Source organism: Lonchura striata, chromosome 3 (genome assembly GCF_050655825.1).
Source record: "Lonchura striata isolate lonStrDom1 chromosome 3, ASM5065582v1, whole genome shotgun sequence".
In the NCBI taxonomy this organism is placed as follows: Eukaryota; Metazoa; Chordata; class Aves; order Passeriformes; family Estrildidae; genus Lonchura; species Lonchura striata.
Window position 1 is genome coordinate 10,668,076 of NC_140705.1, and position 24,463 is coordinate 10,692,538.

The 24,463-nt window shown below is 38.4% G+C and overlaps 1 long non-coding RNA gene across 1 annotated transcript in view; it reads left to right on the forward strand.

The window, feature by feature from the left end:
- LOC146767790 (uncharacterized) overlaps positions 1–16,695 on the forward strand; it is a 99,098-nt gene extending 82,403 nt beyond the window's left edge. Inside the window, exon 5 of the long non-coding RNA XR_014953567.1 lies at positions 1,582–16,695. This is a non-coding gene — a long non-coding RNA (uncharacterized LOC146767790). The remainder of the gene's footprint in view (positions 1–1,581) is intronic.
- Positions 16,696–24,463: the final 7,768 nt, after the last annotated feature.

The following is a 24,463-nucleotide window of genomic DNA, read 5'->3' on the forward strand; positions in this document are numbered from 1 at the left end:
GAAATATAATGTGAACAGTAGTTTGTAAATTAAATATGCTTAAGTAGCAGAAAACTGCAGTAACTAAGGGTGATATATGGACTTGGAAGACTAAATCTAACTTTGTGGATTCAATTATAATTACAGCTGTATTAGCTGGCACATTGGCAAGACAAACCTGCCAAGATTGGCTTACTAGAAACTGAAGGAAGTCTGACCACACCATCAAAGAATAGCTCTCTGATGACATAGTACCTGCAGCTCTCCAGCTGATGGCCACAGGTCCAGCTGAAGACACTAGCTGGTTTTTGGGAGGCATCAAACAGAAGGGATGGTGGTTTGCTGCCATGGTCAATGGCAAGAGGGATGTTTCCCCTTAGCAAGTTTAGGGAAGTCTCCAGAACAAAGAAGGGGAAATTACAAAAATATATTGGATTTTGGAGGTGTCAGAGCCAGGTTACAGTTACTTATTAGGGAGGAAAGGTTCAGAAATGCACTGCTTAACACTCTCTCCAGCTCTGCTAAACTATTTATGAAGAGCTAACTATAATTAGAAATCCAAATTTAAAAAATGGTAAACCAAAAATTTACTTTAAAAGCGGGCAGATGGCCAACACTTTTTACTGAGCAGCACTGGAATGTTAATGCAGAACATACGCAAAACTGTTATGAAAAAAAATACACCTCTTTAATGTTAATATTCAAATAGAATGAATGATAATTGCATTAGGCACCAACTGGGAGTCAGCATAGGTCCCTGAGAACTGGAAATCCACTATATGTTACAGGATAAATTGGTACTGACAGATAGAGCCAGTTTGAGAATTTTTTTCAGGAAAAAAAAAATTGAAAGGGAGGAGAAACACAATTTTTCTTGCAGAATGAATGAAACTGTTTTGTTATTTAGTAGGAACTAGAATAATACCTGTCTAATTTTACTTTTTTTTTTTAAAGTGCCTTTGATCTAAAATGCATATGATGTGTATAACCTCATACCAAATACTGGAATTTGTGAATAATCTGCATAACTGCTTTCCCAACCTGATTCATCCATTTGGTTAAGGTTTAAAAAAATAATCACCTAAATCACTGTCCTGATTTTGTCCCTCTTGAGGAGGGACACCTACCCATGTGGAATCATAGGGAGAATTTATGGTGGGTGAATTGTAATTATCTGATCAGGAATTTACCCAGAACCTGAGGTGGATAGCACAAGGCTTTCTGGGCACCTATTTCACTTACTGATCACTAACTCTCTGTGGTGGTCTTGATGATGAGCAGCCAAAATCACTGGGGTGAGAATTAATGTAAAATACTTCAAACCCTGAATGCAAAGCATGCTGCTATCCTTTGGCAACAGCCACATCAGAAAGGCTCTATTGAATCAGAATTCTTGGTAGTGGTTTCTCCTGAGTGAAGGGGATCCCATTACAAAGAGCTGTGGCACAAAGCCCAGAGAGGAAATCTTTGTTGGGTTTGTGCTGCTTCTCTCCAGAACCAGCCCGAGCGTCTCTGCGTCCTGCTTCTGGAAAGGACAACCCATGTGAATGACTCTGGCTGCAGTCACGGCTTTTGCTTCTGTCTACTTTTTGTTCTTGTTAGATCTAAAAGTTAAGCTGGTTATGGAAAGAACAAAGAGGATCTGTGTGCATGGAAGAAAAGGATTAAATACAGAGGATGTGCTTTTCAGGTGAGTCAGGAGAATATCAACTCAAGGGCTAAAGGGAGAAGGGGATTAAACTGTTATTTTTAAAAAATGAAATTGTGACACTCAAGATGAAACACTAATCTTTTTCATATCACTGAAAAATTCCCAGTGCATTCCTATCTTGAATTTAGGTCTGGTCCTGCATCCACCAAAATCCATAGGAAAACTAAGAAAAATACAAAGGAAAGCAAGAGAAGCGAACAGAGATATGGAACAGTAATAACACAATGAAACACGGAAATGAGAAAAAACTCATCTGGGAGATGATATAAAATCATGTTCTGTGTGAAATTTAGATGCATGAAATCATTTGTTCAGTAGAAAAGGAAATATTTTCATTTTTATTTTGAAAATAGAAGTATCAGATAAAAGTATCAGGTGGCAGATTCAAGACAAGTTTTTCATGCTATTCGCAATACAATAGTGGAATTCAGGTTTAGTGGCTAGACATGCCAGAAGACAAGGGGGGTTCAAAAACTGGTGAGGCTCATCCACTGAAGAGAGTTACTGCATGGGTTATTAAACCAAAGGTGTTGCCTCTAATTTTGAAAGTTCTTATTTCTCTCATGGCTGGAACCAAGGGAGGTTTGCTGGGCAAACAGCATTGGTGTTGCCCTGTTCGTTCTATTTTCCCCAGATTTCCTTTACTGTCAGAAGCACTCTGCTGGACTGAACACGCTTTGATCCAATCAAACACTGCTTTTTCTGATGTTCTCACCTTGGTTTTTGTGTAGCCTTGTGCACACACTCTACCTGGGAAAGACAGAAACTTCCCAGAAGCGCTGGGCTGACAATAACTGTTACAGAGTGACTGCAGAGCTTCCTTTAAATGAAGGCTGAGACACAGAGTTAGTCCCCCCATGAACTTCTGCTGAGCTGGAAATGTCCAGCTATTTAGGACTATCAGCCACAGGGAAATCCCAGGCAAATATATAAGGCCTGCTTCCCCTTCCAGTCTTCCCAGATAAAATTTTCTGTCAGAAGAAATGCTCAGGAAACACAGCCTTAGTGTAGAACTAAGGGTTAAAATGTACTTAAAATGGATTAGTGAGCAAAATTGAAAAGGAGGTGGTGATCTTCACTCACATGTTTCTATGCCAAACACAAAAATAAAAGTACATGCTACTAAATCCATGCCCTAATGGGAAAATCACAGTCTGTAGTACACAACCTGCATTGCAAATGGAATGGTTGGTTCCATACCAGAAAACTCCTTAAAAGCTGCATTATCCTGGAGAACTCTAATACTTTTACTTGAATCCTCATATTATGTTTAAATTATCAGAAATTTTGAAAGTAATATGTAGCAATTAAAAAAAAAAGCAAATCTTGCAGCTAACCAAAGGGAATTACCTGGTTGTCATCTTGGTAAACAAAGTAAGCAATTTTAGAGGGAAATCTAACAATTGCCTTGAAGTAAATAACCATTCTTTCTTTCATTTAGCATGTGGCTACAGACTTGTGTTTCAGGAGAGTCAATTTTAAAAAATCAATAAGCATGATGAGTGTAAATCACCTGTTGAAAGCAGTGTTCAAAAAGAGATAATGAGGAGGCATTTAAAAATTTTTTCTCTCTTATCCAAGAATCACAACCCTAAAATTAGAAGATGCTAATGGTGCTAAAGTAAAATAACCTAGTAGAGAGGAGAAATGGTGGCAGACATGAAAATCAAGATTAATCTTGAAGGGAGAGAAATAGAGCAAAAAACCAGCAGTAAATAGTATTAGACAAGGAACTGCAGCAAAAATTATGAAAAGCCAAAGAGTGAAAGGAGGAACACTTTGCCAAACTGGAGAAGTGTAATAGCACCAAGGAAAACCAGAGTGTCCATGACATTATGTTGGAAATATTATTCCAACTCCTACCTATGACACAAAGGAAATAGTATTCAATGGGCATTCCTACTTTTTATTCAAGATGAAGCTGGAGGAGACATTCTTATCAAAGGGCAGTGCTGAAAACATTTCCAGTTCTAGAGCAAAGCAGGAGGCTGATAAATTACTAGGTGAGGATTCCCACATCTGCAGTGGGACGAGAGGAAAAACATTAGCTGTTTGAAACACTAAAGAAACTGTAGAGGTGTAAAAAAAGGCTGTAATTGAGGTAAAACTGTGAAAGTTTGACTATAAGGATGTCAGCATTGGCATTAACCCCTGGCAGAATAATGTAATGCATCATTTGTTCCTTCTTTAATTAAGAATTAATGAAGTACATAATAAATATCAGAACTAAAAATTAATGAAAACATATTTTTGGTGTAGCTTTTTTTTCATGTCTGTACTTTCATATCTTTGATGAAATTAAACATTCAGTCATAATAATGTTAATAAAAATGTTTGTAGTATATCTGACTTGAATTTTCTTTCACTTTGACCAAGAAAAATATCTGTGATAAATTCAGAGTATTAATCCATTAAACAAAGGACTGGTTAAGTCCTCTTGTGGAATTGTGAACAATAAATCGCTTGTGAGGCATCTCTGATGAAGTAGTTTGCTTTAAGCTTTAATTCATGCTCAACTGCTACTTAATGTTTTTATTGATGAGTTGGACAAAAACAGAGAATTGTTATATATCTTATTTAGAGATTACCTCACTAGGAAAGAATGCTTAATAACAAGGACAATTAATCAGTTACTTTGAATAATTTGCTTTCTGTGCTCAGCTGCAGGCAGGTGAAATAGTTTCAGTAGAAGCAGATTATATTTACAGACCAGGGACCTATCTCTGCAAATGGCTTGTGAGGTGTAAAGGATAAACAGATGAGTTCAAATCCCCAGTATAGCACTGAAACAAAAAGGGTAATACAGTTCTTATATGTGTGAGGAGAGGAATCTGGAGGAAGCTAGAGGATGTTATGTTAGCTCTGGATGTGGTGATGGGAACCACTACCAGGATGCTATGCTTTGAACTGAGCTTTACTCCTGTAGGAAAGTGTGGTGGTAGAAAGAGTTTTGACATAAAGTTATAGGAAACATCCTTTGCAGCTGAGTCTTGGGAAGCCTTCTTCACCTGTATTATCTGTGAATGAGATTGTTGACAAGAATCAAGTTTGATGTGACTGGATGAACTGACACCTAATAGAAAAGGCTTTTCATCTTATCAGAAGTTATAACTGAAAATGAATACAAGCAAATTCAACCTTGAAACAAAGAAGGCATTTTAGCCATTTTTGAGTTAATTTATCATTGAAATTACTTACAAAATTTGACTTGTGTTTCCTCTGTCCCTGGTAAGCATTTAATTTTGCTAAGTTTTTTCTAGTTGAAATAAAAGTAATTTGAGGAAGATTTATTGTATATTTGTTGAGTCAGTTAAGCTAATTATACCATATAATCTCACACTCTAATGTCCAAAACTAATAGTTATACTCTATCAATGTTTTTTTTCTGAGATACATTCACAATCATTTACGTCATTATATGGATGCATGCCCAGTTTTGAGGTTGGCTGTAGCTATGCATACTTATTTGGCACAACAGTTTACTCCAGAATGTTTGCAGACAATGCAAACCCAGAGTGATAGATGTCTAAATGGACAATGATCTGAAACAAATCTCTCCTGTAATGTAAATATTCCCATGTCTTCTTTGGATATACTCAAAACCCAACTGGACACAACCCTGTGCAACCTTGTTCTGGGTGAACCTGCTTTACCAGGGGTGTTGGACTACAGGGTCTCCAGAGGTTCCTTCCAACCCCAGCCGTTCTCTGATTCCTGATTCAGCGAGCACACGGGGTTCTTGTGAGAGGTGCAATAGCAATCTTGGAGTGACCAATACAGATTAGAACAAAGAAGTCATCTTCTATCACCAAGTTTCCTCCTATTCCATAATGGAAACTCTTGGTTTGGTCTTCCTAGTGCTTACCAACAGCAGAGCAGAAATAATGTTTGGAATTGCCTGTGATATTAACATTTGTTACTTTTCTGTATTTTTTATGAAAATTTGAGTTCCTGTAAAGACTTGATCTGACTACAATTCCTTTAAGCCAAGGTTTCCAACCTAAACCTTCTGGACTGCAGCAGCTTGCCCAGTTGTCTGCTCCCTCTCTGACCCTGGTACAAATTCCCTTTCTGCCAATGGAACTGTTTCTGTGGCAATGCTCTCAACCAGGGAAATTATTTGTTTGCAGGGTGGCAGATAAATAAATGCTTTATTTTTAATTTAAAGTAAGCTAGTTTACAGACATGCTTGGGAACAGAACCACATAAATAGATTCAGTAGCAAAAATAGCTGATGAAAAGGAGGAGAAGGGAAGAGCAGAGGAAAGCATGCAGAAAAGAGAGAAATTGAAAGGGATGTTTCACCGACTTTGTCGTGAAAGATTTCATAATGTGAGTTTCTGTGCACTTTGATTGTTTCTTTCTCTCTCTCTCTCTCTGACATATGAATACATGTACACAAATACCCTTCTAAAAAACAGCCAGCAAAGCCATCCTCTGAGATAATTTGAATTCCTTAGTGGTCTTGGGTGTGCCTTTGTTTCAACTCAAATACTGCTATCACATCATAAATAAGCCTGTTTCTACTATCTTAAATGAAGAGTGACGGTCACACCCAGCAGTTCCAACTAGATTTAACCCAGCCTATAACAGTATTAATCCTAGATCACAACCATAAGCTTCTCCACATGTTTCAAATAAGAGAAAATAGCATAAACCTCGCACAGTTTTACAAGACCTCGTTCTAGTTCATGGGTGGATAAACTGCAGTTTCAAAAGCCATTTTAGCCTGAACAGGAAACCAAATTATAATAAAAATGACATGCAAATCCTGTTTTCGCTGCAATGCTTAAGCCAATAAAAGAATAAACTGAGTTTATCAAAGTGCTATGCAGTCAGTCCCTTTGCAATGTCAGCCCCATCCCCACCAAGATCAGGTACAGAAGTTGAACAGTCCTTCAGTGGCCCTAAAATATCCTTGTTTCAAAGGAAGAGGTTTCTCAGGTAGAGTGGGCCTATAACAGGTTTCCTGAAAAAACAGTGTTGTGAACAAACAGACCTGGGCATTAGCTACTCTTCATTTTCCTTGTGGTTAAAACCAGTTATTTAGCAGTATCAGTAGCTTATTAGGATTTCATGTGAATCTTTTACCAAAGCCTTTATTTTCAGTGTACTTTGATTAAAACAGGAGAAGTGGTATATTGTGTATGTCTATTTTTTTACAGTATACACTGTACAAAACAGCAGTAAAGGCAAGAGAGCACAGACATCAGGATACTTAGACTGCATAAGCAGGGAAAACATATGTTCCTACACTGTGTAGATACTCTGGCAAATATTCCCACTGATTTGGGAATGAGAAAGCTTGGGGTTTTTTACTAAGTTTTTGAACAACTGTTTGTATACCTGGAAAAAACAGACAACCTGAAAAAACTGAAAAAATATTGCAACAATAACACAATGTTTGTTTAAGTTTGTAGTTGATAGAAATATATTTCTTTTTACATCCTTGTTTAACTAGGATGGACAGAATCCAGTGAAAGCAACTATTAGAAGCTAATATATGTGTGAGAATGAGATGAGGTAGAATTTGTAAGAAACTGTCAAAGAGTTGGGCAAGGAAAAGTGAAGACTCCCTTTATTTCATGTTTTTACCCCTCTTCAGTACTGCAAATCAACAGAATGATTTTTATGATAGTCTAGGGTTTAGTCATCTCATGCTTCTTTTAGCTGAGATTGTTTGCTGGAGAATTTGAATTTTTCCCATTTTTCTAAATCTTTGTTATTGTGTTAAGGTACTGATTTCAGCTTCCCAACAATGGGGAAAATGTTGAAGAAATGCACCAATGCAATGTTGATTTCCAGCATAGTCCCTTCACTTAGAATTTGCTGGACAACACAAGTGGCAGTTAAGATAGCTACATTTTTATCTGTTTAATTGATGGCAGATTTAGCAGGAGCAGCCTTTTAGTGCCACACTTCACACCACCATTCTCCTGATCCTCAGCAGCCCACACACATTCTCCCAAACCTCATATTTCCACTTCAGTGATGAACTTGTGCTCCTATGAATTCAAAATAGTAAGCACATTCCACATGGAAATTGTAGGAAAAGCATAAAATTACATTTAGTATCAGAATAAATAACACAAGGACTATATTACAGGCTACGTCATTCGTTTTACATTTAGTCATGAAAACTTCCATTATTCAATTTAAGTGAATGTGTCACATAATTTCCAGACTCCTGCTCCAGAGTACTGGAGAATCCAAGCAACTTATTTCAGAACTTAGGTCGAGCTTCCCATTGAGCATTTGGGTCCTGGAGCACACAGATCTTGGGCAGCTTGTTGATTCTGTGGTAGCAGATTCAGCCAGCCAAGAGGGGTTTTTTCTCTTCCTGCTGTGTTTGGCAAGAAGAGCACAACCTTTCCTGTCACATGTGGTCCCTGCTCAAGTTATCCATACTTTTCTTACCACAAGGTTAGATTACTCTAATGCACTCCGTGTGAGGCTACATCTTGAGGCCATTTGGCAACTGAATCTAGTGTGCACAATTCAACCACCTGTTTATTAAGTGGAGCATCATGCAGAGAGGACATAAAACCCCCCAGTCTCCAAAATCTGCAATGGCTGCCAATAAATTTCTGGGCTGAGTTCAAGGTGTTGGTTTTAACCTATAAAGACCTAAGTGTTTTGGGATTTGGTTACCTGAGAGACTGGCTTTCTTTCCCCATGAAGTAGTGCTTTTAAAGTTGATATGAAGGGAGGAATTTGAGTTGGTATCACTCAGGTGTAATAAGGGTGCTGGCAGGACTTCTGTGTGCAAGGCTTCTGCAGTACATCCACATTATTATTGGTTTATCTATTGTGAAACATCTCTGATTGTGGAAGAATTTAAAACTAACATGCCAGTCTGGGTCTGAACCAGGGCTAGAAACACTCATGCTGGAGCACATTGTTATGTTCTGATTTCCCCTTTTTTAACTACAGTCGCTACTTACATTAAATGTGATTTGGTAACTTAAATTAAACCTGATGTTAACAGCTGCTAACCCAGCTAAGGCTCACAATGTTTGTTTATCATCTGTCTCTGAGGTACCTCTCTCTCCTGATTGACTATGTAGGGTAGTAAAGCACCTCAAGAACTGTTGGAAGAGAGTTATGTGCTACGGCAACCCAGCCATATTTCCTGCTAGCTGATTAGAGTCAAGCTGGACTATTCCTGGCCTTCAGACCTGTGACTACATCTCCCAGAAGTATATAAAATGGTACAGTGCCTGTTCTCCAGACATCTAAGTGCCCTGGTAAAGTCTATATCTTTGAGTCTGAATTCCCAAGCTGATTGGTCTCACACTTTTTGTCAAGAGCAGTTTCTGGCCCATGAAATCTCTCCCCACGTGCTTGGGCACTGTAGGGAAGAGTGCTCATGAGTGTGGGTCCAAACCAGGACAGGGACCTGACAGCAGTTAAATTGTGAGCATGGTCATAGAAAATGCTTTTGTTTGTGCTTCCATGAGTTTCATTGACTAGTAGGGAAGTATCCTAAAAGTCTTGAAGCCATTGGCCAAAAACAGCCTTCTTTATGACCAAAGAACCACGTTACTAAAAAAACAAATAATCTCAAAGGAGATTTTGAGATCCTGACGCTGTCTTGGCCTGATGGGCCATGAGAAGATTGCTTTACAGAAGAGTTCAGCCTTGTGACTTTACTGGAAATTTGTCAGCAATGGGTCAATCTCCTTGAAGATTTTTCTTCTTACTCTTCCTGGTGGAAGAGGATGGTACTGCTTCCATTATGTTTCTGAGGAAAAAAGACTGCTGAGACAGACTTACCCAAAGCCATATTGAAAAGGGATTGGCTGAGACAACAAATAAAATCTTGCATCCAAAGTTCAAGACTTGGAACATGATCTGTATCAGTCCTCCCCATAAAATACAGGATGCATCTTTTTTCATACATTAAACAACAAATATCATAATGTTTGCTGTCCTATGCCAATGCAAGAAAAATTAACTGTCTTGGTGTTTCTTAGCCAGCGAAGCTGGTAAAGTTTCCATTGCTGGAGATCTTAGAAAACACCATAAATATGGATGACTCTTCCTTGGGCAGAGGTGAACACTGCGTGTCTGCCGGAACTGTCTTTGAGCTGTATGATTTCACAATCATGTTTTGCTGAAGTAGAGTTCTGTTACTTCAAAATGTGAATGAAACCACATTATTACACCAAAAGTTGTTTGCACACTTGTGTGAAGGCTGGTATAGAGCTTCAGCCTTCAGGTCCAAGAACTGCAGAGTCATTTTGGGGGTAAAACAGTTTTCTGGGGAACTTAACACGGCTGAGGAATTAATGACCTTTGTCAGAACTCTTTGACCAAATAAAACATTTTTAAAAACAATATCTGATATGTCTCATTAAGAATAATAGATACTACCAATGTATTTCACACTTTCTCTGCATAAAAAACCTCATACATTTCAGAAATCTCCTGCAGTTTGTTCTCAAGACCCTTTGTGCATGAAATTATCTCTTAATATGGACTACTGTGAAATATCCATATAAGAGGAGACTGGCGATTTTCGCCTTTGTTAGTTTTGTTCTGCAGAAAATTTTTGATTTATCAAAATGAAAACTTGTGCTCATAAACATAGCCATTTTCCAGAAAATGCCTTTGAATATTTTTTCCTGTTAAGGAATTTTTTATCCTTGGAAACATAACTATTTATCTGAAGTAAATAGTTCTTTTATGAAGTGCCTGAAGTTTATGGGGAAATTCCTATTCCACTCAATTCACAAAGGAAATTTTATTCTACTAGAAACTGGAGGAAAATTACCACAATTACATAAAATTGAAGAGTCTGTGTACATATTGGAGAATAAAGTTTTGCTATGTTCAAAATTTTTTCCCATTTGATAAAACTATTTCCTATTTTGTTCTATGCTGACCTCATCAGCAATTTCTGGTGAGGTTTATAGAAGATTCAGCCACTGTTTTCCTTTTAATGAACAGTTAATAACATTTTAAAACCAAAGATTATATACTCTGACAGTAGCACTTTTATTTGCAATCTTCAAGGTCCTTTTCTCACCTGCCTCTGTAACTAAATTTTATAAGTGTTGCCATCTGTAATGTTGAGCATGTCATGAGCCACTGCTGTTTTCCCACTATGTTCCATATGCAGTCTATTGTTCAAGCCAGCAAAATGTTGGAATTACTTTGCCTTGCAGCTGTCTCCCGCTTGGGAACGGTGAGATCTTGTGGTAAAAGACTTTTCAAGCATCATCACTTATCTCATGGTGAGTTCTGTCAGCTGTAGCAGAGAGTTTTGTAGTTCATGAAATGAAGATATTTTGACAATGAAGAGGGTTATGGGTTCTGCCAGCTGTACCAACAGAAAGAGAGATGCCTCTGAGCCAGCCAAATGAGACATTCAAATGCAATGCACTTCAGCCCTTAATGCTCATGGGGATGTACCAGGCCCACAAGTGCCTGAAAACTTGAGTTCTCTGTTAAAGACTTTAATGGCACTCTCCACACTCCATTTCCATGAGACAATGTGAGGCACAGATGGGGCTCTAAATGATCCTCACCACTGCTTGATTGGAAACAAGTACAGTAGATTTGACAGGAAGCAGCCCCTGCCTTGCCTTTATAACGTGTTTCCTCTTGCAGTATTGCTACAGCTACTTCTATTTTGGTGATGTGATTGGCTTGCAGATGCTGGTTTAACACTTTTGTTTTATTCTTTGCACTGTAAATAATTGAGATTTAATTAGAGTTTAGAAGCTCTGACCAGAGAGAGCATGGTATCAGCCTCTTCTGTCTTTTCATTTACACAACAACTGCACCTTCCTTGCTAGACATCACTCAGGGTTTCTGAGCAGAGGCAAAGTTCAGCTACCATCAGACAGGCAGACAGTAAGAGAGCTGGATGTGTACACACATATCAATAAGTCTACTCAAGTTAAGTAGTGATTAGTGACCAGTTTTAAGTCATTTTCCTATATTCACTCCTCACTTTAATTTGTGTTGCTGACACAGTTGGAACTGAGATTGTGTCAACACTTCCTTTTCAGGTGTTTTGGCTTAAAAATTTTGTTTCTTAATTTTGTCAAAAATGAAAACTATCAAGACATATCAATACATATTATTGAAATGAAAATTGTCCTTATTTTATCTTTGAAAGGTCTGTTCCTGAAATCAAAAATTAAAGTTTCTCAAGTTCTAAATATTATCTCAAAATCATATATTTAGTAGGGATTTGAAGCAATTTGGAAGGAGATGAACAGATTCTAAGAATTAAATATTTTGTAATGTTTTGCTACATGCTTGTTCAGCAGAAAGTATTTTATTAATTCACAATGGCTTCAGATAAATCTGTGATAAATGTTAAGTTTCATTTTTTAATACTTTGAACTAACAACACTCTTAAATTTATTGTTGTTGTTATTATTATTACCATTTCTATTTGGACATTTGGAATGAGAGGTTTGAGAGCAGTGCTGCAGACAGGGACCTGGGGGTCCTGGTTGATACAACGCTGAACATGGGCCAGCAGTGCCCTGGCAGCCAGGAGGGCCATCCCTGTCCTGGGGACATCAGGGACAGCATCGCCAGCCGGGCAAGGGAGGGGTTGTCCTGCTCTGCTCTGCACTGTTGTAGTTTGGGGTGCCACAATGTAAAAAAAGATGCTAAGCCATTAAAGAGCATCTAAGGAAGATCACAAGGATGGTGAGGAACCTTGAGGTTGTGTGAGGAGTGGCTGAGGTCACTTGGTCTGTTCAACCTGGAGGAGACTGAGGGCAGACCTCGCTGCAGGTACAGCTCCTTGTGAGGGGAAAAGAGGGACAGACACTGATCTCTTCACTCTTGTGACCAGGGACTGGAAGGAAGGGCCTGAAGCTGAGTCAGGGGTTGCCTAGATTGGACATAAGAAGAAGGTTCTTCATCCCAAGGGTAGTTGGGCACTGGTACAGCTCCCCAGGGAAGTGGTCACAGCACCAAAACTGACAGTTCAAGAAGCATTTGGACAATGCTCTCAGGAACATGGTGTAACACTTGGGGTGCCCTGTGCAGAGTCAGGAGTTGAACTCGATGATCCTGATGGGTCTCTACCAACAGCTTATTCTATGATTCTATAATAGGCCTCCTTCTATTTCTCAGGATTTTTTGTTATGGATCTCTAAGGTGTCTGCTTCCCTCGTGCTGTGCTCTTAGCACTTTATGCCTCAGACTGCCCAAACCTTTCTGACCAATGCAAGGTGTATTGTCTGTTTCTCTGGTCAGCTGTATGTCTTTTTTGGTTTTGTTTTTGTAATTATTATGCAAACTTTTCTTTGGTCTGTAAATGATCACACTGACTCTTGCAGGTGAATAGCTTCTTGTATTTTCCTCTCCAATCAGCTGAGGAGAATAAACGTAGGACACATCTCCTTACAGTCCTTCAGGCAGCTCTCTGCCCCTTTCTTCACACCTTTGTTTGGTTTCCTCTCTCTATTGTTCTACCCGATGTGCATATACTCATTTCTCTATCTATGCTCTCAGTGGAGGATTTGCTACTGAGAAATAAAACAGTCTTATCACAAGTGACTTAACTGAGCATTTTTAAAGCTTTCATCTGGAGTTCATTAGGTGAAAGGAGCTCTATCAAGTTATTTTCTTTCTCTTAGAACTGAACCTGAGCAGACTTATTTATTCCTTGATAACAAGAATAGAGCACTAATTTGTGTGTGATGGTCTCTATCTTCTTGAGAACATGACATGAAGTAAAACTTTAAGCTGTAGTCCAGACATCATTGAACCATTCTATTTTTGTGAACAACTGATGTCTAATAATGAGACTCTTCTTTTGTTTTAATAAGTTAAATAAAGAACTTTGAAACAACTGTGTACCAGAACAAAGAACATGTGCATTACAGAGAGGAAAAATAATAGGAGGATATTCAGAAAGGAAGGCACTACAGACATTATGGAGTCTGCTAATGTTGCATATCCATTTCAAAGGCATCAGAATAAGGTATTCTTCAAGGTGTGGAAAATGTCAAGAAAAATAAGACAGGCCAGAGGATCTCATAGGAAGCTTCTGGCTCTAATCTTTCTGAATATCAGACAGAGTATAATAACCTTGCTCCTAATGTTCAAGGAATAGATAATTTCTTCCTCTTTAAATGTGACTGCTGGAATAAAAGGATTCTGGTGGGCAAGAGTGTGACTGAAAGAAGGTAGGTTATTCACTTAAGATGACTGAGTTGTGTAAAAGTGATTTAAGATGAAACATCAAGAATAAATGGCAGTAATCTTCAGTCATGCACTGCCCAGTAGTCAACATTCTCTTAGGCTCTTACAAGTTTTGCAGTTCATGAAAAACATTTAAGTGTTTCTGTTACACATTTTGGTTGCCATGTTAACTTGGCTTCCATCAGACTGCAACAAACCCAAAACACCTCCTTACATACTTGCTTTATGACATTTCATTAGAATGCCAATATAACAGTTTTATAGTAAATGTAGGATATGGCAGGAGACTAAAATAACACTGTATTCTCTAAACACTTTAATCTAGGTTTAATAATTTTAAGGTTTTTAGACATTTGTAACTTAACCTGTGGGCATAATCTAGTAGTAACAGTGCTTGAGAGAAGTTATGAGCACTGTGCTCTGAGATTATAAGTGGCTCAAATAACATAGTGGTTCCAAGGGAAACTAAATCTTTTTAAAACCCCTCAAACATCAGTTTAAACTGTTAACTTTAATTTTATTTTAAATTCATGTTAGAGTAATTGCATCAAGCTGGGATTATGTGTGTTCTCTGATTCTGTCTTGCAGCACTTCTGCCTCTTTTAACCATTTCCTGTATGGATGATTCTTACTTGTTTATTAATGGAGGTTTCTCCCTCCCAGGGTGTATTCAGTTAAAACAATATCTTACTGGTGAGAGCTTTGCTGGAGCATTATTGGCAGCACATGTAATTTATGCATTATGAAGGGGAAGCATGTAATGCTTAATGGATAAATTTTATTTTGCAGAGGATTTGTCAAATTAAAAATAGGTGTTCCATACCCAAAAAATAGAAGATTACCATTATTATGGAAATATGTATTTCTCTTTTATATAGACAAAGATTGCGACTTTTTACTGATTTGGATATATATTTTCAAACACCAAGCAAGAAAAACAAAAGCAGCCTTTTTTACAAGTTTTGCATGTGAACATGTGTCCATGTTGTGGTGCTTAACACAACACACCTCACAGGAGTCCAAGATGGAGAAATTGTTGGGCAAGCACCTCTGAAAATCACACATCCTTTATAGCCAAAATATTTGTAGCTTGGGGGAAGTAGAATTGTTCTGTGAATTACTACATACCTCAAAACAGTCTTAGGAAGAAAAACTCTAAACTTTATTACCTTTGTTTTACAGCAGAGGAGACTAAGAGACAGAAAGGCTAAAGCCAAAAATGTTACTGAAGAATTCAACAGAGAATGTGGCTTCTTGTTGGAGCACTTTGAGCAAAACTTCAATTTCAGGCAAGGCTGAGAACCTTATTTGGTTGGCAGAACAGGAAAAATCTAGCAGCAGGAATATCTCAGTCTCTGGAGAAGAAAGATAGGGCAAAGAATTAGCACCAGTACCATGGTCTAGCACCAAGAATCCTGTTTGTGTATGATGTAAATAGTTAAGCTTTTGCCCCAATTTTTCTGCCAAGTCCAAACAGTGTAAATTCAACTTTATCTTGCTCTGAGATTAATTAATATATTAGATATGTCCTTCAAAACAACAATATAAAATACTGCTTAGAACAGCTGAGAAAATAGGCAGGTGCCTGAAAGAAACTTTTCAAAAATCAGTCTGACTTTTAAAGGAACCTGAATGTAATTTACAGTTCCTTCATCCCAAATTCAAGTACAATTCATATGTTTATTTACAATTTATTTAATGTCTTGCACATAGAAGTTTGATGGTTTAGATTCCTCAAGCCCTAGAGCTTCTAAGCATTTTCCTCAGCTGCAGAGTTAAGATAATAAAGGTTATATGATAAAAGCCCGTTCATATATCTCCCATAAATCCTGTGTCCCAGTACTGATGAACTATGATATTGTGTAGGTTTTTATAGATCCTGAGCAGCATTTCTAGCACTATACCACCTTAACCATAAAGAATTCGTGTTTCTGTGAAACCCTTAACCCCAGAAAAATGCCAAGTGACTCTTTACATAAGTGACTAAGAAAATGCTGTCTTTTGTTTATAACTGCCTGGACTAGTAAAAAAACCCAAGCACACCCAAAGAAGACATTGGATCACTCCAAGGAGTCTTCCATTGGAAGACTTTCTGTTCTTTCAGGGAGTGACAATCTCCGACCATATCATAACACCAATCTGAGACTTATCAGAAGCTTATTTCAAATGAGAGGTGTAATTTCCAAGACAAGAATGGGCTGCTCTGCTCAGGGAATTGGACATAAAACAGAGGGCAAATAAGAGCCTGGTGGCTGGGGCCTGCCATAGAAAAAGTAGGTAGAATGAACACTGAGGTTTTATGGGTTTCCAGCTTTTGGCTTCTGCCCTACTCCATCTGTAGATTAAGTCAACCTCTGGCTTTAAACTCAGTGCTCTCCTGAAGTTGTGTGCCTGCCCTAGATTATGTTTTTCTCACAATGAATGACCCAATATTCTTGTGATCCGAAGGGAAGAGATTAGACAAATTATTTGGTGTGTGAAGGCCCCAAGTATTCTCCTCTTTCTCATCTATAACATGAATCTGAATCACAGTATTTGACTACAGGGAGGAGGCACCTTTGCTCTGTATGTGAAAAAAGGCTGATGCTCTCCCTAGCTTGCTTGGTAAAAAGTTCTGGCTTGGGATGTAGCCTGTGTATTAGCTTGAAAAACCTGGGTTCTAGAACCTTAAAAAATATGCATAAAGAATGGCTTGGAGTTGAGTATTTGTGCAGAAGACACATTTTACTCACAGTAGTAGGAAAATGTAGGAAAACATTGACACAATGGATAAACCCTGGATATCTCCAGGATTCATCCAAAAAGTCACCTTGGAGTTACAGTTGGATTTGAGTGTTTAATCTAACTGTTGTCTGGATTATTCATCACTTTTTTTCCTCACGATTTCTCTTTGAACATACTGGAAAACCAGTATGTTACAAATAAGCATATCCCCAGCAGCTGGAAGTAAGTTAAAGAATACTCACCCTGCAGTATTTCAGGTCTTAATAAAGCCACTGACCCAAGAAATGGAAACCTATAAAATTTAGTGCTGGCAGGTGAAGAGCTTTTCACTGAACCTGTCTTCTTAGATCATGGCTTTTGGCTATGCTGTGTTTATACCCTCTAGCCATGATACAATATATGTGTATGGGCCACTCTCTATCCCAGATCCTGTCCAACCAGGCTGCAAAAGCATCACAATTTGTCCCCACACTCCTCAGCCCCGGTGGGTATGCTAACTTTTGTCCAAGCAGCCTGAACACCCAAAAAAATCCCTCACTTTCTCTCTAGCACATGCATGGTTTTGTGGGGAGCTACTCCCCCGCCTGATAGAATTCACCTTGTAAACACTTTTACTGTCACAACTTGGCTTTTGAAGCTCTGCACAAACTCCTGTTAATTACCTTTGACTCTGCTCCCACTGCAGACAGATCTCAGTATGCCCACATTTCATTGCCTCAGCTTCTGCCAAATATAGACCACTGAAGGACTGAGAAACAAAATAGCTGTTGTGAGGTAGGAAGTGTGTCAGTGCAAAAAGAAAAAGGATGGGAAGAAAGAACAAAGCTAACAGCCCTAAAATTGAGGAAGGAAAAGTTTTTTCCTCCTTGTTCCTACAACAAGCAAAGACTGGGAGTAAAGTGACTGTGTCAAGATTTTGGGGTTTATAGTTTGATTCCAGCTTTATTAATTCCAAAAAGCATGTAAAAAAGGTTTTGACTTTAGAGTGCTTCTGTAGATAACCAGACAGATACAGAGTGTCCTAGCTAGGACAGCTGAGTATTGAGTCCAACCTAAGCACTGGTGACCTAAAATGCCTAGAACATGAAAGGGAAGATAATTTGAACATACTTATGCTCAATGCACAGTCACTTTTCTTAAAAAATAGATGGGAACTAGACAAACATATTTTATTGTATTACTTGTTCCTGGGATGCTGGTTCAGACCCAGCCCAGCCTGAAGAAATTTGGACCTTCTGCTCCCACCTTGAGTGAAAGTACCCAAAGACTGCCAATGAAAGAAGGCAAAGTCTGTTACTCTCCTGTGCACACACACACACACATGCCAACACCAAGCGTACCTCTGTGCACCCACAAATAGTGCTTAATCATGAAACCAGGTATTGGAACTACTCTCTGAGAACTGTGGAAATCCACCCTTTTGGTCCTTTTTTTTTCTAACATTTGTAAGAAATGTTATCCTTTGATCTTAACTGGGACTAAACACAGCCCATAAGTGAATGGCATAATACCAGGATGGAAGATATTTCCACTGAATGAAGAGCTAGTGAAAGCAGCGTAGCCTAAGGCTCAGCTCCAAACCTCAGCCCTGACTATAAAGAGTCTTAACATTCGGGCTGTTCTCACCTGCCACGGACACAGGCAGAGATTTCCCCTCCCTCTGATACCTTGTTTCCTTTCCTGTGATGTGGTGGTGGCAAAATTCTGTCCCCACTGCTTTTGTAATGTAAGAAACACCTATATCCTACAGCAGGGAATAGGACATAGGGATTAATGTTCCTTATTGAGACAGCTTCTAACTCCTCCCACCAGGAAATGTCTACCTGCTTAAAAGGCAATGGCATAATCGATGAACAGAGGAGGAAAATTGAACTTGGACATCTTTCCTTCCTTGGCAAAGGAGGCTAATAAGAACCATCTGTCCTCCCACCCCTAAGACACACCCCTTTCAAGAATGAATTCTAAGTGCTCTGGCCTTATAATGATTAGTTCAGTTTTCATGACAAATAAATGGTGTGACAATCCTTGCCAGAAAGAAAACCCCTTCAAACCATTAATCTTTAACAAAATTTTCAAGGCTCAGGCACATTCATGCATTATTTGGAAAAATATGATTAACAGAAGTCATCAAGTCATAATGTCACCTTCACTTAACTAAATATGAATCAACAGATTTGATGAGTCCAGGCCAGGTCTTAGCAGCATTGGGCATGGCAAGGGCTGTGCCCCACCACTGGGATAACTTGGCAAGGCTTGCTGGAAGCATTGGCACAGGAGTTATGGATCAAATGAGGAGGGCCATCCTTTTTACTGTCTTGTATCTGAAAGAACAAAGGCCATGAGCAATAGGAGAGAGTAATTCTCTGCCAAATATAGCAGGATTGTGTTTGTGTGCAGCAGGTACTAAAATAACAGGCTTTAAAACAGGTTAGATGAATAGCACTCTGCAACTGCCTGCTTCTTCCCACTGATTCCAAGGCAGCTTACTCCAGAGGCAAACTTCTACATTGCAGATTTCTAAAACTGAATAAGACAGTGTCATTCCCTCTTGCTTTTCACAGTTCCTGCCCAGAAAACATAATTATTTCGGTTATAATTAGTAGTGACTATCAGTGATCACTCTCTTGGTAACTGAAGTTAAGAAAGAAAACAACCAAGTAAATATGAACTGAAAAAAAATCTTTTTGATAATTTCTCTGTATCATCTACTTTTTTAGATCATCCTAAATCCTATACATATACCAGGGTGGAAAACTCTCAGCATAATTCAGTTATGACTTCCCTTATAAATTCATATAAAGACTGAAGGAAAACTGAATCGCAGAAGGCGGATTTAAAGTGAATATCCTGACAGTCAAAATCAGGCTGTATAAAGTATGCAAATTAATATCTGAGAAGCAGCATTCATCTAAAAATTCTAACTCATTGTTTTGGTCATGATTTTTGGTAAGAATCTCTTAGAGAGTGAAATTCTGTTTTCATGGAAATCTGGGGAAAGTAGGGATTCTGTGAAAATGTTTACAGCTTACATGGGCATGTTGAGAGCTCTAACACAATGTGTCGAGTCAAAGTAGAACAGTAATATATAATCAGAAAATTAATGAACATGTAAAAACACAAATAAGTCTCCATTGCAAACAGCTTGCAAGCAATTCATTGCCAAATGAAAAACTTAATATGCTATCCATCAAATGGCATAAAATAAAGCCAGATTTAGAAGAGCTTCCATTCAGAATCCATAAGTGTCATGAAGTGTGAAACATAAAAGTTTCATCTGATCCAAAAAGTTAAGCTCAGTCAATTTTCCCCAAGCATCTCCTTTAGCAATACAGTAGCTGTGCTAAATCTAAAAATAATTGACTTAAACACTGGCTTTAAAATCTAAAGTAGGATTCAAAAAAGCACAGATACAAGTTTTATTAAATATATATATAAAGGGTAGATCTTTGACAAAGATAGAAAAGGTGAAAAGGATACTAAGACAGGAAGTCAGGATTGTATGGTCACTGGAAATCAATACTGTTAGTTCCTGTGAGAAGTAGATGAAAAATATCTAAAACCAACCACAACTATAAACATCTGGATGCTCAGCTGCCCTGTTGGATGAGAGGAAGCAGGTGCAGTTGTCCTCTTGGTTTGAATTAGCCTTACACTGCTGATGGCAGACATTCCTGGAAGAGGATAACAGCCCCCACATGGAAACATGACCAGTCCCAATGCAGTGGACAGGACTGGATTTCAGTGGAAGAAATGGTGCTTGGGTAGAGTCAGCTACAATAAGGATCTTATCTTTGAAAGTCATAACCTTTTCCATACCCTCTTCCCTCAGTAGACACTCTCCCTTGAGCCAAGAGAGATGAGAGAGCCTCAAGCAGATGGAAGGGGAAGAGGAAAGACATTCAGCTGGCCTGCACACAGCAAGGCTGCAAGAACTGAGGTGTGTGCAGACAGGATGTAGCTGTTCAGAGAGGAGATTTGTAACCAATATTGTCCAGGTCAACTGAGTTGGAAAAATAGTTAAATTGTACAACTGTCCAGTTTGTGAATAGCATGCTCTTACTTCAAAGGCAGCTGTATTTCAGACAGTGTTTGCTAATTAAGTTTAATTGGATGGATGGATGGGTGAGACTATAGATGCAAACATTGCATGCAAAACCATGTACCTTGGGTACCAAATATCTTTGGTACTTAAATTTCTGTAGAAGCCACCATTAAGACCACAAATTCAAAATGAAGGAGATGAAGAGAAAGTCATCAAAAGGAAATTGGACATGAAGCATCCATCCTTCTGAACAGGATTTGTTTACATTAGGATATGAAAGCTGAGGAAAATGAACATCAATGAAGATAAACAGTTTAAATTAGCACAAAACATATGGGTATAATAAACTGCCCATGAGATGTAAGATGTGGGATGTTAGAACCTGATACGGTTTTCTAATAGAGATAAAAACATAAAAAAACATTGAAAATAATTCTCAGCAATTCTACAGTTATGTATAAGAAATCCACGTGAAGACAATTGAGCTGGTTTAATTGGGACAAAGTTGATTTTCTTTACAGCAGCTAGTATTTATGCTAGAAATGCTGTTGATAGTGCAGAGATGTTTCCATTAACTCTTAAACAGAGTCAAGGTCCTCAGCCCACCCCACCAGCGAGGAGGCTGGGTGGCACAAGGAGCTGGAAGTGGACACAGTTGTGACAGTAGACTCTGACTGACTCAAGGGATGTCCTATATCATAGGGCATCATGCTCAACAGATAAAGTAGAGGGGGAAACAGTAAGAGGGGGAACATTCAGAGTGATGGCATTTTGTCTTCCCAATCCCCATTATGTGTGATGGAGCCCAGCTTTCCTGGGAAGGGGTGACCACCTACTTCCCTAGGGACCTGGGGAAATGGTTGTCCAAATCTTTGTTTTACTTTTCTGATACAATTTTTGTTTGTGAGACTTTCAGTTTACCCATTAAGCTGTCTCTATCTTAACCCAAGAGTTTTCTGACTTTTACCCTTCCACATTTTCCCCCTATTCCACTGACAAGGAGTGATCTGCTGTGGAGGTCTGAGTTCCTGGCTGGGACTAAATCATGACAAAAATACAAAACTGGATGTCCAGAGAGCAGAAACCAAACCACCCTGACTCAGGAAAACCATTCAAGTTCAGTTTCTAACCTTAATTTTCTCCTGTAACTAAAGGTCTGAGTTGTACCTTTATTTTCCTTCCATAAGGCTTATGCTAAGAGTCATGACTCATCAGGCAGTCTCTGCAGTTTCCAAAGGAGATCAAGAAATGTAAGTGTAGACCTCTCTCTTGGATAACTATCCACGGGTGAGAAAAGCAACATTATCTGGTTTCAGCTTTGCCCTTCTTCTTTGGGATGGGATGGTGGTGACCACTGGTCAGAAGTCATGGTGTCTGACCAGAAAATGACTATTGTGGAAGAGGTAGGGTTCAATTTTGAGGCTCCACTCCTATCCATGACACTCTAAGAGCAGACATAATGTCCTGGTTGTTTTCCATCAGAGTCAGAAAGAGTAGAACAAATTATAAGTCAAAGTCCTGCCCAAAATCTGCCCCCAGAGAGAGGCTAGCAGTTTAGAAACTTATCACTGCTTTATGTGAGCAAGTTTTTGTGAAAACCTTTACAATTTAGGAAGTAATTTTGGCAAGCTGACAATTCCAAACAAAGGCTCCCCAAATTGCTTAAAAATTGCATTGTGACTAAACTAAGACAGAATATAACAGTCGCTGAGACAAGGCCAAATGGAAGAAAATGCAGATTGCCAGTAGCTATTTTCCCCTCTGTGAAATATGATATGTAATATTTTTCTTTACTAATCCCTGGCAGTTAGGGGAATATTTTTACCCATCTTTTACAGATGTATATTCCATAGCAGAGAATTGATCAAGTGTTTTGAACAAAGCTATAGATGAATTTGATAAAAGCAATTGATCTAACTCCACGCCTCTTCATTCATAGATGCTTTTGTCTTCTACCCCTTTCTTGGGTAGAAAAGTGTGGTTTTAGCATTCACATTCACCATTACACCAGGGACATCCTCTCCTTAGCTGTTTCACTTGAATTTGTTTATTCTGCTACTGTTCTCTGATCATCCTTATTATCACACATTAAGCCAAAATTATTTTGGGGTTGTGAGGGACTGAATTGTTAATGGTTAATGGTTAATGACTCAAAACAATTGCCAATTTTTAATTTTTTTGGATCTTCTAACCAATATTTCTATCTTAAGTTCTCAGTATTATGCTTACATTTATGTTATATACCTGTTTTTTTAATATTTTCACTATTCTTGTTTTCTACAATTTTTAAACTTCAGTACATTTATCATTTTCATTATATAGAGTATTGAATTGAAATTCAAATGTTATTTAAATTGTAATTAACAAGGTTTAAGTCTCATCTGTTTCTCTATTTCTCTCTTCCATTTTGGAAAGCTACCCATGTTTTATTTTTCCTTCTTCACTGTTGTCTGTATTGATAAGAAAATTCCTACCCTTGCTGCACTCCAGCCTCACACTGACCACTGTCCCTTCCATGGGACATTTGGTCACTGAGTCTGGATGAACCCAGCCTTCAGTGCTTCTCCCTTGCTGTACCCAGAAACTGCTGGCTGTGGTTTTTTTTTCCTGTGACTTGTGCATTCACAACCCTCATCAAGAGACTGCAAACAAAGTATTAGTTCTGAAGTGTGTTCACTTTGTATTTTGGTTTATTGTGCAATGGTCTACCCAAATTAGCTTGGAATCAATGAGATCACTCATCTAATTTAGCTTATTGTAGAGCAGACAGTAATTAAAAAAGGCAACATTATATACCTGACTTATTAAATTGACAAAAAATCCTGTTATCACTACTAATAATTATCTAGAGTTGCTTACTAAAATGTCAACTAACAAAAAGCTAGATGGCAAGCTTTACCAATGAGAGGTGTTCCCTTACCCATTACAGGAATGAGAACTATTTCTAATGAGATGTCAAAAATATCCAGTTACTGTTTAGTAACAGTAAATAAAAGCAGTAACAGCAAATAAAAGACTCTGTGGCAACACAAATATCACAAAAGAAACCACTAAGATTCCTGATGTAATCATAAGGGAAAGAAAGAGGATATATATGTTTTAAAATGCATTTAATGTAACTCACTTGTACAAAAGTATTTAAGCCTCGAGAGACTATTATTCATGCTGAAATATTTGATTCGTAGTATTTTCAAGCATCACTGCAACACAGTGTCACACAGAGACTTCAGATGAAAAATATTTTTTGCTTTAAGACAGAAGGTCCCAAACTGAAGGCTTTAACTGGCGAGAGCACGAGCCGCGGATTATTTCAGCTGCTGTGACCGGGTAAATCCCGATTTTAGCGAATGCCGACAGAAGGGCCGCGCGAGGCCAGCAGGTGGCGAGTTTTCTTCAGGATTGCACTTCCAAGAAGAGATTTTGATTTTTTTTTTGTTTTTTATGGTCCTGTCTGTTCAGCGATGCCCTGACCGTATTATTCCTACACTTTAAACGCAAAATCCTATCTCAAAATAACCGTAAAGGCCTGACCTCAAACCACGAATAGCAGGAAGTTCTCAGTTAGGGTTGAAATTCTGTCACTACCTAATCTTCCCCTTGGGCCAGCGTACTGCAGCTTATTTGGTATTTATGATCACCTGATGGCACAAAACCCCCCTGTTAGGTGACCTTTATCTCTAACACTTCAGCATGACTGTGTATGACAGAAAATTGTCTTTCCAACTTGACTCTTAACTTCCTTTGCTTTTGTGACTTTTAGCTGGCCCCTCAGGTTTATTTCCCTGTAGTTTCAAAGGGAAGTTATATAGGTTTTGAAAGTGAACACT